Source organism: Puma concolor, chromosome A3 (genome assembly GCF_028749965.1).
Source record: "Puma concolor isolate L17-30 chromosome A3, mPumCon1.1.hap2, whole genome shotgun sequence".
Lineage (NCBI taxonomy): Eukaryota > Metazoa > Chordata > Mammalia > Carnivora > Felidae > Puma > Puma concolor.
Window position 1 is genome coordinate 105,127,565 of NC_141669.1, and position 19,469 is coordinate 105,147,033.

Here is a 19,469-nt window from a genome sequence, read left to right on the forward strand (position 1 = left end):
GTTAGCACAGAGTCCGATGCAGGGTTCAAACTCAGCCGCAAGACCATGACCTGAGCTGAAGTCAGATGCCCAGCTGACTGAGCCACCCAGGCGCCCCTGAGATCTACAGTTCTAACAAAGCCCCCAGGTGATACTGATGCTGCTGGTGTGGGGATCACACATTGAGAACTGCTTTCTGGTTATCTGGATTTTACTCTTTCTACACTGTGAACTTCTGGAGATCAGACAATATGGCTTATTCCAATCTTTGTATTTCCCAATGCTCCCAGCACACAGTAGACACTTAATAAGTGTTTATTAAAATGGCACAGGATAGAACAAGAGGCCAAACAAAGTTGGCAAGGACCTTTTGAAGCTATGCTCAATCGTTGGTTTCTATCATACAGAAAGAACACATCTAAGTGCTTTTGCCGAGAGCATAACCCAATTCTCCTGGTGTTAGCTATTGTTCTTGGTTTAGGGAAGTGAGCCCACAGCATGTGCTTGGAGGAATGCTAGGTATTGTAAGGCAAGGACACGACATGAATTCAGGGAAAGCAGTAGTTGAAGGGCTCCCCTAGAGGAGAAGGATGACAAAAGTTCAACATTTGGGAAATTAAGTATGAAGGTTGCCATGGTAAGATAACAACAGATTTCAAACCTATAATTGTACCTGGCGAGAGGCATGTTAGAGTCCCTTCATATACTATTGTTTCCTTCTTGTGCTTTTAATGCTTCAGAAGCAAGTCACTCTGAATTCAAGTTGTGCTTCTAATTACCCTTTTTATTATTCTCAGAATGTTCTTCAAAACCAACATGATTTTTAGGAAAGAAAATTAATTGCGGCTTTTCTTGGTTTGGAAATGTGGGCAACTGGGTATTCTGGCAAATTCACGCCCTGTTTTCCTTCTGTGTGTAGATAACAGACTGATAATTCACCTTCTGCCTGTCTATCCAGTTATCTAGTCAGGGTGTCTTTTCCCAAGGCGGGGAGAGGACATTTTGCATATGGAAGGTGTTTTTGAAATGACAAGAAAATGAAGAACAAGTCAGCCAAAGAAACAACAAATGCCACAGTCATCCCCCAAAGACCTTTGTTCTTAGCTTTTCATATTTCATGTCATACTTCTCATGAAATAAATCCTCCAGAAACAACAAAAGATAGATGGAGACCATTACAAGAAAGGATGGATATCAAATATGGATTTTTTTATTTTAAAGAAGCAATTCAATTGTACCCAGATGGAACATTAGAAACGTCACATCTCTGCATCATCATTTTTCAGCAGCAGCACAGATGGTACCTTTTCATTTGCAGTGCGGGCCAACATAGTGTGCTCAGCTGTCTGCTCCACCCCCATCATGAGTCCAAGTTTACATGTAAGAGGACATGTTGGTTGAGTTAACCCAGAGACCCTTGGGAAACTGTGTTGCCTGGGGCCCTGACATTACTATTTTATAATATTTCCTTCTTTAAGGAAGCAGATGGGATTGCCAGACCGTGACTTTTATCTACTGTTCTCGAATAAGGCGCCCTAAGGCTTCCTGCCTCTTCCCAGAGCCGGACCACAGATCTACAGTGATGAGGAGAAGCAGGCAACATCTGCAGACCTTCTGTTAAAAGCTTTTATTTGTTTAAGTATCCTGTTTCCTTGCTATTTATATTTCTAGAAATTAGGGAGATGCTTATCCCTACTTGTCCCAATACAGTTGAAAATTACGATTGATGTCGTTCAAGGGCTCACAATTTATGTCCTGAGTGAAAAAACAAAACAAAGTAAAACAAAAACAGAGTGAAAATACACCGCCACCATCACCATCACCACTACCATCATTATCCCCACCTGACTATTGGAATGGTTTATCTGGGGACAGTAGCAGAAATTCTGCTTTCTCTAGGGAAATTACTATGGGCTTCTGGGGGCAATAAACCAGCTCAGAGATTCCAGGAGAATCCCAGTCAGGGAAGGTACTGGGTCACTAATTGCTGAGAAGAACTTCAACTAAAGAGAGAATGAAATTGTCTGTCAGTCTATCTCATGCTGTCCTGCAGTTTCTGCTTCACTGTGATGAAACAGAATTGGCCAGGAAGCACAGCGTCCCTAATTTTGGCATACACATAGGCCCTAGGGCATAGCACAGTCTAGCATTTATTTATCAATTTAATTCTTGGCTTCCTAAGCTCACTGATTTTACAGACAGTGATAGGCACATATCATTTTCAACATTTCACAACTGCGTTAACCTCTGTTTTCTCCTGTCCCTGGCTGTTAATGTAGAGCTGCTGGTGCTTTGAAAAGCACTGTCTTCCCCTTCTTCAGCCATTCCTGTATCCATTCCCTTTGCCATGTGGCTTTATAGCCTCCCCATTAAGAGATTGAGCCTATTTCTCTGATTTTTGATTCTGATTTCATCCATGCGACTTGTTTTAGCCAATAGCATATTAGCAGATGTGACTCAAGCAGAGGCTTGAGAAAATGCTTATTCGTTTCCATTACACTTGAGTATCTCTGCTGTCTCCATGAGTGGAAGCCCAGGCCATCCTACTGGAGAATGAAAGACATAGGGCAAAGTTGAGTGCTTCCATCTGAGTTGTCCTAAGTAAAGACAGTCTGGATCAACCAACAGCCAACTGACTCCCGTACTAATCCTGTACCTTTCAATCCATTGTTCAGTTTTGGTTTTACCTCCAATGTAATCCTCGAGTTTGCTCATCTCTCTCCACCATCACTGACCCAGTTGGTATAGACCTGTACCATATTTCACCTGGATTTTGTAATGTCCTTTTAGATGGGGTTCCTGCTTTCCCTCACATTTCCCTGCAAGCCTGTTCCTACTCAGCAGCCAAGGGACCTTTTAAAAACCTAAATCAGATGGTGTTAGTTTCCTGGATAAACCTTTTGATGGGTTCTCCTTGTTCTTAGAATAAAATCCAATATGTTAACACAATTCTCAAGGTTTGCCTACCATGCTTCCTCACTGGAACTTCTAAAACTGTTACTCGTCTCCTACTCCACTGCTCTGCTCTTATGTGTCCTCAAATAAGCCAGGCCCATTCCCCTCCCAGAGCCTCTGTCCTTGTTGCTCCCTCTGCCTGGAATGCCCTTTCCCCAGCAATGCTAACCACCAGCTCTATGTCCTTCATTAGTTTCTGCTTCAATATCACATCCTCCTGAGATCCTCTCTTCCTGTATCAAACAGGCCTCTTCCAAGTGGCAATCAGAGCATCTAGATGATTTCTTTCATAACATTCATCGTAATCTGTAATTATCCTGTTTATGTATTTGCTTGTTTTGTTGGCTGCCTTCCTAGTTAGAATGTAAGTTTCTCATAGACAAGATCTTGATTTTCTTATTTTCCCTGGTATTTTCAGCACCTTGCCTACAGTCAGTGCTTTGTGTATGTGTGTATGAGACATTAAAACTGGAGGACTCTTACACACACACATTTTATATATGTATATAATATGTACATAAAAATATATACATATATTAGTTTCCTATGGGAAACTCATACATTACCAATATATGTATGTAATGAGTATTTATGTGTATATGTTAATGAGTCTTCTTTAAGTTCACATACATACTAATGTATATGTGGGACACACGTGTGTAATCTATTGTATGTGTATAATGCACATATATATGTAATGAGTCCTTTATTTTTAACCTGACACATACACAATTTGCTCTTTAGAATCTTGCATTATCTAAAAATATAACTTGAACATCTTTTTGCAACAGCAGATATAAGCCTACCTCATTAAGTCTTCAGAGTATTCCTTTGTACGAATGTACCATAATTTATTTAGTCAATATGAGCTAGTGCTAAGATTATCCCATTCTAGTGATGAGGAAACAAAGGCTGAGGGAGACAAATCATTTGCCCAAGACAGCCAGTATTGGACCTGGCGCCTGAGTCCCAGTGGTGGGATGGGGCAGTATAGGCCTGACCTAGCACTCACATGGTACACACGTGGATGGAGGCAAATTTGTTGGGGGCTCCATTCCTTCTTTGTGGCTTTCTGACAACCATCTTCCCTCCAATGGATCCATCTTCCAACAAGTTGAATAAGCTGACATATGTTAGTGGTTTTAAATGTTAGCGCCCATAAAATCACCCAGAGGTCCTGTTAAAAGACAGATTTCTAGGCCCTACCCCAGAGATCTGGGCGGGGGGCTGAAATTCTGCGTTTCTAACAAATTCTTAGACAATATTGATGCTTCTAGTCCACGGAACACACTTTGGGTATGCGAAGTGCTCCATAAGCATTAAAGCCCACACAAATTCAGGAGAATGTGACCTCTCAGTTTTCATTAAGCCCCTACTGAATGCCAGCTATGGTGACAGGTATTATGGCAAAAAGAACCCATCATGCAGGGCCTCACTCATGAAGATTTAAGAATTTAGTTGGTGAAAACAAAATATGTGTTACAAAAACAGAAATTTTTAGTGCAGTGAAGAGTGAGATAAGCGACAGAGGCATAGTCTTTAATTAGAAACCAGTTCTAGGGGCGCCTGGCTGGCTCAGTCAGGGGAGCATGCGACTCCATTTCAGGGTCATGAGTTCAAGTCCCATGTTGGGTATAGAAATTATACATACATACATACATACATACATACAAAAAAACCCAAACGGTTCTGGGTAAAAAACAACAACAACAAAAAAACCACTCTACTTGGTGCAGACCACTGGATTTTTGGCATGTACTTACTAAATACCGATTTTTTTGATAAACTTTCTTCCCTCATTTTGGTGTGTGCCGAATTAGCATCCTCCCAGAACTCATTGATGACTGGTTTGAACATCTGCTTGCTAACCCGTTGCTTAGCTCAGACACTCCTAAGAGCCACATCATCAGGAAGGGAAGCTGTTAGGGTAGATTCCTTAGAGCAGAGCTTGAGATGAGGGTTCTTGTGCAAGTGATTTATTTAGAAGGAGTTTTGGGGGGAAACCTGTGACTGGGTTAAGCAGGGCAGGAGTATAACAAGGATGTGGTCTCATCTGTGGCCTTGCCTGACTCCACAGGGCACCTGACTTCACGGGGCACCTGACTCCACGGGGCTCCTGACTCCAAGGCACTAACAACTGTCTCACCATAGGGGGCTGGCCTTTAGTACCCCAATGCCTTTTCCCCATTTTCCACCCTGGTTCCTATAGTCTTTGTAAAAGTTCACTTTTTAAAATTTTATTTAGCAAGCATATATTGCCCACATATTCTAGGCACTAGGCATTTGTAAGGTCAGGGGGCTGAACTTCCCTGTCTCAAAGCCCATAGTGATGTCATTTGATACTGAAATCTACCCTCATGGCTGCAGAGAGAACGTGGGCCTGCTCTCTCCGGGCTGCACACATGTAATTCACCTGGTGTATAATGTAATGGCCTACTTTATCTCTCACTTCCTATTAAGCCCAACGAATGCTGAACTATCTGCTCACCAGGATCTCTGCACATCCAGGTCTTATGTTGTTGTAGTACACTGAGTAGTGCGATCCCAAAGATATTAAGTCCTACTCTCTGGAAATGATTAATCTTACTTTATATGGAAAAAGAGTCTTTGTAGACAAAATAATTAAGAATCTTGAGAGGCAGAGATTGCTCTAGACTATGCAAATGGGCCTTACGTGCTATCACAAGTGTCTTCAAGGCAGAGGAAAACTTGACAAGGCAGGAATTGATATCAAGATAGAGGCAGAGATTGGAGTGATGTGGGCACACCAAAGCATGCCGCCGGCAGCTGGAAGAGGCAAGAACAGAATCTCCACTCCAGCCTCCATAGGGACATTGGCTCTGCCAGCCAATGATTTCAGACATCCAGCCTCCAGAACAGTGAGAGAACAAAACTCTGTTGTTTAAAGCTATCCTGTTGTGGTAATTTGTTGTAGCAGCCCTAGAAAACTGAGAGCAGTTGTTATATTACCTGTTTCTGGAGTTACCTGGGTGCCTTCCCCTCTCCCACAACACATACTTCATCACAGTGATGCTTGTTTCTGCAGCTCACATGCCTACCTCTCTAGGCAGCCTCCTAGATCTTTCATCCCACCACCTCCAGGCACTGATCTAGTAGACACCCCTTGTCTGTCTCCCAGAGTTCCTTGAACAATATTCCCTCATTGCCTTTGCTCCATTCTTTTCTATGACCTTCCCAGGTCAATCTCCCTGTGAAATTCTAAATCCTTAGGGTCTTATTCATGTCTATATTCCCTGGTCCTGGCTCAGGGCTGAGTGAAAAGTGGCTTCCTGGTATTTGTTTCTTGACACGAAGAGGAAGTAAGTAGATGCTGCTGTTCAGTGACTAAAAGGGGAGAATCAGGGGCTCATGAGGCCTCACATCACTGGCCAAACCTGACTGGACATGTGGTAGGTCCCCTGGCTGAGATGCCCTGTAGAGGCTTCTCCCCCGTTATCCGACCAGTCCAGCCTTCCAGCCCAGCCTGCTCTGAAGCTTTCTGAGGCCTCAGGCCTCGTTGTGTTCCCTTTGGCTTCGTGTCTGCAGAGCCCGTGTTTATTTTCTGCTCAGCTCTTCTTATGTTCATCTCCCCTCTCTGCTCTCCTTCTCCTGACTCCCAATCAGCCGTGACTCACAACCTCAAACGCTGTTCCCTTTTGTCATTATTTTGAGGAGTCGCATGATTTCCCTCATTATCACCTTCGGGGCTAGAATAGGGGTTGGCCTGCAGTATTTTATTTCTCAGGGCCAACATGAGGGGTGTGAAGCAAGTGACAAGTTCAATAACCTGGGGGACAGGTTAGCGTTCTAGTGATCTAGTTGCTCTGAGGAGGTGGCTGCTAAACGTGGAATTTGAAAATTAGGACGGGGCTTCAGTCAAGGGGATGATGGTAGAGCCTTTTCAATTCTTCCTCTATAAATTTGCTTTCCAACTCAGACTTCCTGGACAACATTTATAGTCAAATTTGACAGTCTCTTCTAAAACCTGACAGTTTTCTTTCTATTAGCCTCCAAGGAAGGTAGATAATTATTTTGTCTTTTTTTTTTAACATCAGGTAGGGAGCCTCCAAGGTGGGGGTGTGGTTGTATTTTCTCCCCTTTGTAAGCTGTTTGGAAGCCACTTGTAACGTTGTAATTATGAAACCTGGGCTCTGGGAGAGGTTTTAATAATTGATTCACAAAGTGGCTGAATTAGTTATTTATTGCTGCATAATGGCCTCTCCCAAAACTTAGAGGCTTAAAACAACAAGCATTTGTTAACTCACAAAGTTTCTGAGACTTAGGATAAAGCAGCAGCATATTCTGGCATGGGGCCTCTCATGAAGTTGCAGTCCAATGTTGGTTGAGGCCACTACAATCTTCAGAAGGGACCTGGAGTTATCTGCTTCCAAGAAAGCTTATTCATATGCCAGTTGGCTGGAGGCCTCAGTTCCTTGTCATATAGGCCTCTCTACAGGGTTGCTTGAGTGCCTTTATGACATGGTGGCTGGCTTCTCCTGGAACAAGTGATCCAAGAGAAAGAAAGGAAGAAGCCACAAGGCCTTTGATTACCTAGTCTCAGAAGTTACACACTATTCTATTCCTTAGAAGTCAGTCACTATGCTCACACTTAAGGGGAAGAGAATTCAGCTGCACCTGTTTGAGGAAGTGTCAAAGAATCTGCAGATATATTTTAAACCACCAGAGTAGAGTGCCTTTCCTTCAAATAGCTCCAGAGAATGCAGCAAATCATTTTTACCCTGTCGATAAAATACCACCTGGTTTTTGAATGTTTTGCTGGGAGGTTGCAAGAAACATAGAAGTCTTATATCATAATCATTAGAATAGTGAAAAATAATAGTATATAATAGTGAAAAAATAATCCTTATGAGGATAGGTGAGAGGATACTGTGCTGCCTTAGGTCTGGGTAGGTGGGAGGATTTGGGAAGAGTAGAGGATCCCAGTGGTTTCAATTTAGTACTTTCTGTTTAATATATACATTATTAACTAGCTATCTCATTGTCTCTTTGATTCAACAATTCAACATCAGGCACCATGATAAATGAGACAAAATCCTTGCTTTCAAGGCTGAGAGCTAGATGGAAGAGAGCTACTCTAGATAAGCTGCCTAGCCCAATCCAGCCCAGACAGAACCCCAACTGACCATAGATGAGTGAGCCCAGTAGAGACCAGGAGAACCACCCAGCTCAGATAGGTTGAACTCTGCAGAAATGTGAGACATTAATATTTATTTTTGTATGCCTCTGGGCTTGTGTGATTGTTATACAGCAATAGTGACTGATACAAGTTTACAGTGTGGTGAAAAAGACAAAGTGAGAGGCAAATTTTGCAGTGTGATATGATACATACTATGCTTAAGGCTGTGACAAGAGTGAGACGGGAGGGCCTAAATCTACCTCAGGGTGATCAGGGAAGCTGAAGACTTCAGGTGATGCCTGAATGAAGTCCTAAGAATGAGATGGTGTTTGCCAGAATGGGTTGGAAGACTGACGCTGGGGTGGGGAACCACATCCTTTTCCGGTAAATGTGAAATCTTGGTAAGCTAGAAAGCAGTTGTAATGGATGGGTCCTAATTGTTGCTGCCCCTGGATCATGAATCACTTCATAAGTCCTGCTAAAGGACTTTATCTTACTCTTTATCTTAAAGGCAACCACTAAAAGATTAAAGAGGCATAAAATAATCAGATTGATGGTTTGTTAAGCGCACACTGGAAGTGGTGTGGAACCAGGCAGGAATCAGGGTGGCTAGTTTTGAATCTGTGCTCCTCCAGATATGGCCATGGGAAAGAAGAGGACAGAGGAAGGAAATATTAGGAGGTGGTTCAGACAAGGCTTGGCAGCTGATATAACGAGGGGGTGGAACTTGGCTTTAGTTCCAAAGCAGAAGAGTTTGGAAGGGGTAGGTGGTAAGCATTTCAATGTGGGTCACGATGAGTTTGAAGTGCCTGTGGGTGAGCTGAAAGGAGGTGTTTAGTAGGTAGGCAGAAAAGCAGTTTGGGGCCTCAGAAGAGGAGCCTGCAGCAGGCATATACTTTGGGGCATCATCCACTTGGAGGCAGTGGCTGAAGCTATTACAGGCAAGGTTGGGTTTATGTAGGTGAGAACCAACCCAAATTTTGTACCTTAGGGAAACACTGACCCCTAAATGACGGGCAGAGGAAGAGAAACCAAAGGAGACTAAGAAAGAGATGCCAGAGAGAAAGAGAAGACACAGAGGAAAGTGATTGCACATAAAACAAAGAGAGGGCTTTGGAGGTTAGCAGTATCACATATCTCAGGGAGGTAGGAGCATAGAGGATTGAAGAGTGTTTTGTTTGTTTGTTTTGCACCCAGAAACTATGATGAGTTTCATGGTGACCTGAATCAAAGGTCAAAAGGGATGAGAGGTGTATTGCAAAAGTAGACAAGGAAATGGAGACAACAATGGATGTTAACTACCTCTTGGTAGAAGAACCATCTGTGGTCTCTTGGCTGCAGCTCTAACTTCAGCCATGGATAGGGAGATAGTTCTGTATAGGCTGTGACTCACTTCAAGCAGACAGCATCTGGCTTCTGGTATGTACTTTGAATTTTCCTTTCTGCCCAGGGCTTTTCCAGTGTCCTGAACACTAGTGAGAGCTTGCTTAGCCGAGTACATGCAAGCTTGGAAGTATGGGGGAATTGATGTCTCTGTGGGAGAAATAATAATCATCCACCCATGGGGATGCAAGCTAGTTAATGAATGCTTGACATTCATTATTCATAATAGTCAAGATATGGAAATAACCTAAATGTCCACTGACATTTGAATGGATAAAGAAAGTGTGGTATATATACACACTGAAATATTATTCAGCTATAAAAATATAAAAATGAAGGAAATTCTGCCATTTGTGACAACATGCATGGAGCTTGAGAGCATTATGTTAAATGAAATAAATCAGAGGAAGACAAATACTGTATGATCTCATTTATATGTGGAACCTGCAAAAAAACAAACTCATAGTAATGGGGAATAGAATGATGGTTGCTAGGGGGTGTGGGAATTGGGGAGATGTTGGTCAAAAGGTACAGATTTCCAGTTATTAAAATGAGTAAGTCCTCGGGGTCTAATATCCAGCATGGTGACTGTTGTTAACAAATTCTGTATCTTATACTTCTAAGCTGCTAAAGGAGTAAATCTTAAATGTTATCACTGTAACAGCACTCCAACCAGTCTTAAGGGTTATTTTGCTTTAAGCTCTGCACTCCTTGCATCAAGTCCCTAAAACCTAAGTCCCTTAATCTGTAGCAGAACTACCCTTCTTTCCTTGAAGCTGGCCTTGAGGAGTGAAGGATCAAACTTTCCCAGAAGATAATGCCTGGCTACATTCGAAAACAGCTGCTACAGATGCCAGCAAGTCTGTTCAGGGTCCTATCAACATACGACTAACCACCTGGGCACGTGTTTCTCCCACGCATAGCCCCCTCCCTTTTCCCCTGACTCCCCATTTAAAATGCTCGGCATCTTCCCAGGTGGCCACCTTCCTGAATAAAGCAAACTTTGCTTTCCCACCCTCAATAGGCTCTCAAGTACTGATTTTTAAGCAGTGAACAGCTGAATCTGAGTTCGGAACCAGTTCTCTGTTTGGTAACATTACCACACACACAAAAATTATAATTATATGAGAGGAAGATGTATTAACTAACTGTATTGTGGTAATCATTCTGCAATACAAACATGTAGCGAATCATCCCCTTGTACACTTTAAACTAACATAATGTTATATGTTATTTATATCTCAATAAAGCTGGGGAAAAAATGCCTGCCTCTCATCTTTAGAGTGGACAAATTCTGAGAAGGATTCTGTAAACTTCTCTGAGGTCACATGGAATTAAGCCCCATTAACTAGAGTGGTGATATTGACAACACATGCTTATACGGGCCTTTCTTCGTCACCGTCACCGGATCCCTAATTCCTGCTCCCTGATATCACGCCCTAGATAAACTACTTGAAACCAAGTCCGTATCTCAGGCTGTGTTTGGGGAGACTCTAAACTAAAAAGGAAATATTTTACACTAAAGATTTAAGATAAATGTATGTATATCAATAGGTACTCACCCACTGCACTCCCTCTCCTTAAAGCTTCTGCTGCTTAGGCGGCCATGTTTCATGTCACACGACCTTACCCTCCAACAATAGCTAATTGGACCAAGGGGAGCACGTGACTGAGCTCAACCAACGAAACATGATCTGGTCAGCAACCTATGGTGTTGCTTGTTCTGTGAATATAGGGGAGGAGCTAACTGGTTTCCCTTTTTTGGGAATTTGACTAAAAAATATCTAGAGAATAAAGAAATAAGCAATGAGAGCAAAAACTGAAAGATTGAGACGGATAGGAGTAGAGAAAACATGGCAACAACATCATGAGAGAACAAAAGCAGTGAGCTAACAAAAGAACATAAAGAGACAGAGGTGGAGTTTCCATGGGGCTCAGAGGAGTCCTGTATTCTCCTTGACTTTTTAATTCCAGTCATGTGACCCTTCACTGTGAGAAACTTCTCCCTTCCTTTTGTCTACAGTACCTTTATTTTTTACTATTATTTTTAAGTAGGCTTTGTATCCAGTGGAGCCCAATATGGGGCTTGAACTCATGACCCTGAGATCAAGACCCTAGCTGAGATCAAGAGGCCGATGCTTAACTGACTGAGCCACCCAGGTGCCCCTGGTTTGTAGTACCGTTAGTGAGAATTTCCTGTAGCCACAATAGCCTCCATAGAGTGATCTGTGGAGGGAAAGTGTGCTGATGCCATTGTTCACCCCTCTAAACCAACGTGCTTCCCTTCTCCACCCTGTCTGGATCTGGCAAGCCAACTTATGTGGACTTCATCACCTCCTCCCTTCCCCTGGCTCCTGGTGGGTTTAGCACATGGGAAGCATTAGAAAGGCCAGAGATCAGAAGGTGGGAAGGGAGGGAAACTATGGTGTTTATCCCCAGTTTCCTTCTACCACATTGCTATAAGTTAGCTCCATCTGTCCAGGTAAAGCCAAAGCTTAGCCAGGCAGTCCTCTCCATGTTATACAGCCAGCCTTTCTGGGTTCAGGGAACTGGTCCCTTCCCTCATGTCTTTCGAAATAAGGAAGGGAAAGCTTTCTCACTGTTGCTAGTCCCAGGGGACTGTATCTCCCTCCCGGTTTCTCTACACCTGCCCACACCTTCATAAATAGTCCCTATTATGACATTCTCCTTGCATTATTCAGTCCCTCTAGGAGTCTGACTAATATGGGAAGACGGTACAACACAGGAGGAAAGGGACAATTTTGAAACTGAAGGGACAGGAAATGCAAATAATTCTTGTCTGATAGTTGCAGACTGCCAAGTTGCACTACTCTGGGAAGCATCTTTTGCATTGGGATGGAATTGTGTGAACTGTGCTCCTGCTGACAACTTCAGTTTTCCCTTAAAGTATAAGATAAAGTCATGCTAAGAGAGAGGGAGGTAAACGAGTGAGGCAGGAGGAGTTTCTTTATATTTGAAAGACTTCTGCAGTGGAAAGGAGAGCCAGATGAAGTTGGGGACTGTATTTTGCTGCTTTTATGACTGTTTCAAAAACTTTTTTTAATGATTTATTTGTTTTATTTTAGAGAGAGAGAGTGAGAGGGGGAGATGGGCAGAGAGAGAGAGAATTCCAAGCAGGTTCTATGCTCAGTATGGGTCTCAACATGGGGCTTTATCCCCCGACACTGGGATCATGACCTAAGCTGAAATCAAGAGTCGGGCACTCAGCCGACTGAGCCACCCAGGTGCTCCAGTTTCAGAAACTTCTTGTTGAGGTATAACATATATCCCCTAAAGTGCACACTTATCACATTACATGGTTCAGTGAATTTTTGCAAACTGAACACACCCATGTAATCAGCCCCCATGACAAGAAATAAGATGTTGTGAATACTCCAAATAGTTCCCTTGTGTCCTAGTTGACTCTCTAAAACCCAAGAAAACCACTATCTTAATTTCAAACGCTATGGATTAATTTATCCTATTCTTGCATTTTATGTACATGGGATCAAACAATATATTCTTTTCATTAGGCATCTTTTATTCCACACTGAATTAGCACGGTTTATGCATGTTGCTTCAGCAGGTAGTTGTACTCTGCTCATTCTTGTTGCTGTAAGTACCACATGGGTAAACAACCATAGTAAGATTTCCCAATTCTATTAATGGGCATTTAGGTAAATTCCAGTTTGAGGTTGTTATGAATATTTCTGCTCTGAACATCCTATTATGGATGCGTCTTTTGATGAACAAAAAGGTGATACTTAGGAATAGAATTGCCAAATCATAGTGTATGTACACATTTAGCTTCCATAGATACTACCAAATGGTTTTCCAAGTGGTAGTACCAATTTACAGCGCCACCTACTGGGCGTGAGAGTTCCAGTGGGGCCATACATTTTTATTGGCATCAGTCCAGGTCACTGCATGATTTTCACCTGTGTTCCCAAGAACCCCAAGCACAGGGGGAATCAGGCAGAGGACTACATTGATCCAGAGTTTGGGGTTTGTAGTCCAGGGCTGAAGGGCAGAAAATTGAAGATGCCGATATGAGAGTAGAAGGCGTCGTGCACTGGGGATTTTGCTGACATCGGAAGCTGGACTTATTGATAGATATAACTTAGAAGCAGGAACTAGAAGTCTGAAGGGCATAGGCGGAGATGTAAGACCACGAGAGAAGAGAGGTGTGAAATATTTTGGTCAGAGGATGAGTTTGGAGAAATGTTGAATGCGTTGAGACTAAAGATGCGAACAGCTTGAATGAGAACAGTTTCAAGCTGCAGAAAATTGTAATCAAGGTCACCTTGACGATGGCCATGAGAATAAAGGGAGGACCAAGGAACACAGGTGGAGTTGTTTCGAGAATATGAAGGAGACATAGCCTGGAAGTGGCAACAGGGAACTAAATCTCTAACCAGCCCCATGTCCTCCAATCTTCCAGTCACTATTTTTATTTTTAAAGGTTCCTTTTTATATTTTTCTTGTTCCCTTTTAACTAGTTATGTCACTCCTGCCCTCATTTTCTTCTGTTATCACCTTGCCAGCATTGTTCAGTCTTATCTTCTTTGGGGTCCCTTTTTCTTTTCTTCCTCCTTATGCTGAATCCTGACCCTTTTCCTCTGGGTCTTCAGGATTCAAAAAGACAACAACATCAACAACAACGTTTCCCTTAATACTTTTCTGCTGTCTTCTGAAACCCATGCTCCAACACCAATATTTAGAACTTCATTTTTGCTATCTACCCTACAATTTGCCTTTTTAAATTTGTCCTCCAAGTTATTCTGGAACAGTGGCTTTTGAAGGTTTTATTTTTTGTTTTATTTTGCTTTTGCATTTTCTTTTTTATCAGTGGAAGCTCTTTCAAACAAAATCTCAGTTGACCCTATATATCGAGTAGGGAAAATGTGGAGTTGTTACGATGTGAATAATGCCCCCTATGGCTGAACAGTATGTAACCTGCACAACTGTATGCAGTTCATGTCAGATACTTCTTAAATATACCTTCAGATTCTCTTCTCCCTGTCTCATATTCCAGCCACAGCAGTGGCAACCAATTTTATGCAGACTTCAACCAGTCTCGTATAAGTATGAACTGACAGTGTCTATCTATCGCGGTCCCACGTCTCACTTCTGCTGTAGAACTTCTTTGCTCCTCTAAGGCAGGACATCCTCAGAAAGAACCCCTTGACATACATGTGCACAACCCAGTAGTACAGGGGAGTTAATGCCCTGTCCCATGACTATACTTGACCAAAGGGAGATGGAAGCAGATGGGTAAATCTCCCTTTCTTGCCCCAGGAAGATGGTCCTGATGTACATTTTGCAAGGTTTCTCAGCTGCCTCATGGGAATTAAACACCCAGGTAGGTGCCTATAGAGCAATGGCTAACTCTGTCCTGCATTCTTGCATTAGCTCTCCTTCCTTCAGCATTTCATCCTCCCTCTACTCATTCCTGTTCCCCAGAATCACACTCCCAGATTAACTATTTAGCCTTATGCCACTGTCTCAGGCTTTGTTTTCTGAGGAGCCAGCCAGTAACACCCCTAACTCAACCCCCTGGGGGGTGGGAAAAGCACTTCCAAGGCACTCCAGTGATTCTCTTTGGTTTGAAATTAATGCTGGGGAATAAAATTATGTTGAGATAGTTGGTGGGGATATCTTGACTGAAGAACTAACTGCTCATTATTCTTGGAGCCAAAGTTTGCATTTCAGGTGCATACATGAAAGTTCAGTGGGCAGAAATTGAAATGGGCCATTGTCATGGTCAAATCGATAGGTCTGGAAAGCAAAGTGGATTTTTAGTGGAGAGGTATAAAAGCTCTAATCCCTTAGAGAATCTACTTGGCCTAGTTTGGAGTTTTGCCTTTAATAACAGATGAGAATATGGGTTTAGGTCTCTAGGGCTTTCTATCTCCACAGCCTCTGAAAGTTTAAAAACACACACCATTAGCACTTGCCTCATCTTTCCTAAACTGGCGGTTGTCACAGTTTCTTTAAAGTAAGACAGTGCCTCAGAAGACAGCAGTCACCTCCCACACCCCCACTCCCCCAGACACCCAGGATATATCTTGTGTATACTTAAGCTGTCTCTGACACACATAATTTCTTTTTCATCCCTGAGTAATCAGTCTTTTTTATCCTCTTAGCAAAGAGAACAGTATATTTTTGTATAGAAAAGATAGGGAGGAAAGGAAAATAAAAGAAAGCCCTCTCACCCCCCCCCCCAAGAAGTTTCCCACAAAATAGCGACAAATAAAAGATGGCAAGGAAAAACTACAGAAGCTTCTAGAATAAGGGCATTTTTCAAGTGCTGGTTGAGGATCCAGTTCTATTTTGAACATTTTAAAATCGTTTTTTCAAGTCCTGTTGTTTAGGGGTTAATGATGGTGCAGAAACCCTATTGCTTTGAATAGGAGGGATTAGTTTCCCTATTTCAGGATTAAGGTCAGTCTTAACGACAGGCTGCCACATCCTGTCAGCAATCCTCAGTCCTACGATCATTCTGCTCTCATTCTGCTCACAATTCTCAAATCCTCCCTAGGGCTGAATGCCTGCTGAGCCCTATGCTTTTTCTTTTGAATATTACTAAAAGGGAAGAATACTAGCATGAGTCCACTCTAAGATGCATGAAGGGCTCACCCTAACCTTTTGTTTGCATCAGGTTCTAAAGACACAGAAGAAAGGAGGATTCTATAGGCCTCTTTGAGGTTAGATTGATTGTGAAGATAGCCATATTATTCACCCTTCTCCTTGCAATAGGACTTTGAAGCTTTTACCACGAAAGAGGTGGAGTATATTTCCTTATGTCTTGAATTTGAACTGGTTCTGTCACTTGGTTTGGCTAATAGAATATGGTAGAAGCAGTGTGCCTAGAAGAGGTTTTGCAGGCTTCCACTCTTTCTGACTCTACCATGAGAAAAAGTCCTGGCTGACCTGCTGGAGAATGGAGGCCACATAGAGAAGTGAGGAGCTTCAGCCAATAGCTGGCCAATTCTCAGAAGCTAAGTTGCCCAGCTGACCTGCAGTATACTATAGTCATGTGAGAAACCCAGCCAAGACCAGAAGAACTGACAGCCAAGCCTAGCTCAAAATGCCAAACTACAGAACTGTGAGCTGAATAAATATTTATTGTTTTAAGTCATCATGTTTTGGAGAAGTTTGCTACAAAGCAGTGGAAAACTGTTATGGAAGGTTCATAGCCCCCATCATATTCTTTGGATTCTTAACCTAGTTTGGCTCATTTTTTTAAGAATTATTTTTTATTTTAGAGAGAGAGAGAGAGAGAGAGAGAGAGAGAGAGAGAGAGAAAGCATATGCAAGCAGGGGAGAGGTAGAGAGAGAAAACCCAAGCAGGCTCCACTCTCAGCACAGAGTCCCAGACTCTGGGATCATGACCTGAGCAGAAATCAAGAGTCAGATGCTCAACTGATGGAGCCACCCAGTTGCCCCTCTAGTTTGCCTTATTATTAATAGTATTTGCAGCAATGATAACAACATGTAATATTAAGATAGAACTGTAAAGTATACAACTCATTTGGTTCTCATAACATCCAGGGAATAATTCCTGTGTTGCACATGAACAGTAGCAAAAAGCAATATTAATGCTCCTGACTTTTATGACCTTTGGATACAGGTCAGAAAGACTGACCCTTCACCTTTCAATGGTGAAAAAATTAGAGCACATTTCTTTATAGCAGTGTTTTGGAGGAGATGTTCAGACACTGGCATGTATCTCATGAGAATGTATTGTCTGAGGTAGGGTTTCCCCAGAAGCGAACCTGAGACAAGGATTTCAGGGGAAGTAGTTTATTTGAGAAGATATTCCAGGAAACAAATAGCGAGGTGGGAAAGAGAGCAGAAAAGACAGCCAATAAAGATAGTGATAATTACCAGGCAAGGTATCGTGTGAGGGATTGGTGATTGATTCTGCTGCAGGAACTCTGGGAAACAGTGTACAGCACACAGCTCAGAGTTATCCCAGACTGGGGCCAAAGAAACTGGGCGTCTACTCACCAATCCCCATCCATCCTTGGTTAAGGACTGCTTCCCAGAACATTAACAGCAGTTCTGGTGTTCTGTATCTCAAGGCAGAGATTTGCAGTGTTCTTCACTGCAAACAGTGTTTTGTGAGTAGAGGTAAGAGCTCAGAGGATATGGGCAGGGCACTAGCATTGTCTAGTAGAAGGATTATGGGCCATTTTTTTTCTGAGTTTCTTATAGAAAGAGGATCATGAACTTAGGCAGTAAGCCCCCTGAACAGAATGGTCTTGAAGCTGTGTTATGGCAAGAGGCTGGAGGAGCTAAGAATGGTAAAATGGTGGCACCCCATTTAGGATTGGAACACTGGAATAGTTACATGTCTGGATACTTTGGCAACTCATCCTGGAATTAGCTGTAGGTACTGAGGTTAAATGACTTGTTAATGGTTTACTTTTCTTTGGTTTCCTTGTTTCCCAAAGTGTCCTACATTCTAGGAGATGGATTTGGGCTTCCAAATCCTAGGTAGAGAATTTGAGATTTGTGACTAACTTGCTTGAAGATAAACTAGTATGTCAATGATTGTATGAAGACCACTTGGACCTTGAAGTCAACATTTTCTACTCTCCTGAGACAATTTGACTTGATGTTCATTCCTTGCACACTGTTTCATCCTCTGGGCTTGCCTCCTTCCTCTCTGAGCCAAAGATATTTGCAAGTTTCTTCCAGACAATGTGGGAAATAGTTAAAACCAGGACTGATTGAGTTGCAGAGGAGGAGTTCCAGTATTACTAAATGAAAACATATAATTTGTACATTTGTTTCATCATTCCCCAAATCTGCTTCTCAAATGGGTTCACCCTGGACATATCATTTTGGTTACTCCAAACCTTGAAGAACTCTTTACTTAAACTTATCTGTGAGGTCTTCCCCAATCATTCTCTCTTAAAATAATACCTTCTCCACTGTCTGCACTCTTTTCCCCCTTCACTGCTTACATTTCTGTGAGACACATATCTCCTGATATACTTCATATTTGACTCGTTGGTTTATCTATCTCCCCCAGATTGAATATAAATTCAATGAATGCTGAGAATTTTCCCTGTTGCCCCTGCTGCCTTCTCCCCTCCCCCTGCCCTGTGTACTCCCAATACTCAAAACAAGGCCTGGCATAGAAGTTCAATAAATATTTCATGAATGAATGAACAAATGAATCAAAGGTGTTCACCAAGACTTTTGGCTAAGAAGTCCAGTAAATTTGTCTTTGCTGCTCTTTGTGAAGCCAAATGTCTCCTGGAATTTCCTGGCTGGTTGAATTGAGAGAGGCACAATCCTGGATTCATCTTCCAGGCCTCCCTATAGCTTTGGAATCATACACATCTGGTTTGAATCATGCCTACATCATCAATTATTAGCTGAGAAGTCTTGTTAAAATAAACTATTAATTTCTTCTGCAAAATGGGCTAATGACCCCCATTTTGTAGCATTTTCAAGAGGGTTTAATGAGTCAACATAAATGAGGCACTTAACATAGCACCTGGCATGTAGTAGATGATCACAAAGTATGAATCTTCTCCCTTTTCTCTTAATTTCGGGTGCAGTTATCAGTTTGCTGACAAATCAGTGACACAAAGATCAGGAACATTGGTCAAAGGGGGTGCTGGGGGAGAATGTGAAAAAAGGGAAACTGAAACTACAAATGAAGAGATAGGCCAGAGGAAAGGACACTGCTCCTAGGACCTGAGACCACCTTTCACTTTCTGGTTGTTTGTAGAAGGGCCATGGATGAGGGAGACAGAAGATTCAGCCTTGCCCCAGTAATTATATTTCTAATGTACTTCCTGACTTGGTTCCTACCCAGAGCTGATTCATCCCCAGGGAACATGTACTCCTTTAGCCAAAAGAAACTGACTGCATATGAGTTGAGGCTGGACAAACTCAGTTATCCAAGAAAATGTGTTTCAGAATGAATTATGTCATAGGCTTAAAGCAAAATGCTTGTATCTCACTTTTCATGTATCCAGTATGGGGTTTTAAT

The 19,469-nt window shown here is 42.3% G+C and overlaps 1 long non-coding RNA gene across 1 annotated transcript in view; it reads right to left on the bottom strand.

The window, feature by feature from the left end:
* Positions 1-11,075, bottom strand: part of LOC147582634 (uncharacterized) — a 28,753-nt gene extending 17,678 nt beyond the window's left edge. Inside the window, exon 1 of the long non-coding RNA XR_015248762.1 lies at positions 11,017-11,075. This is a non-coding gene — a long non-coding RNA (uncharacterized LOC147582634). The remainder of the gene's footprint in view (positions 1-11,016) is intronic.
* Between the last annotated feature and the right edge of the window lie 8,394 nt (positions 11,076-19,469).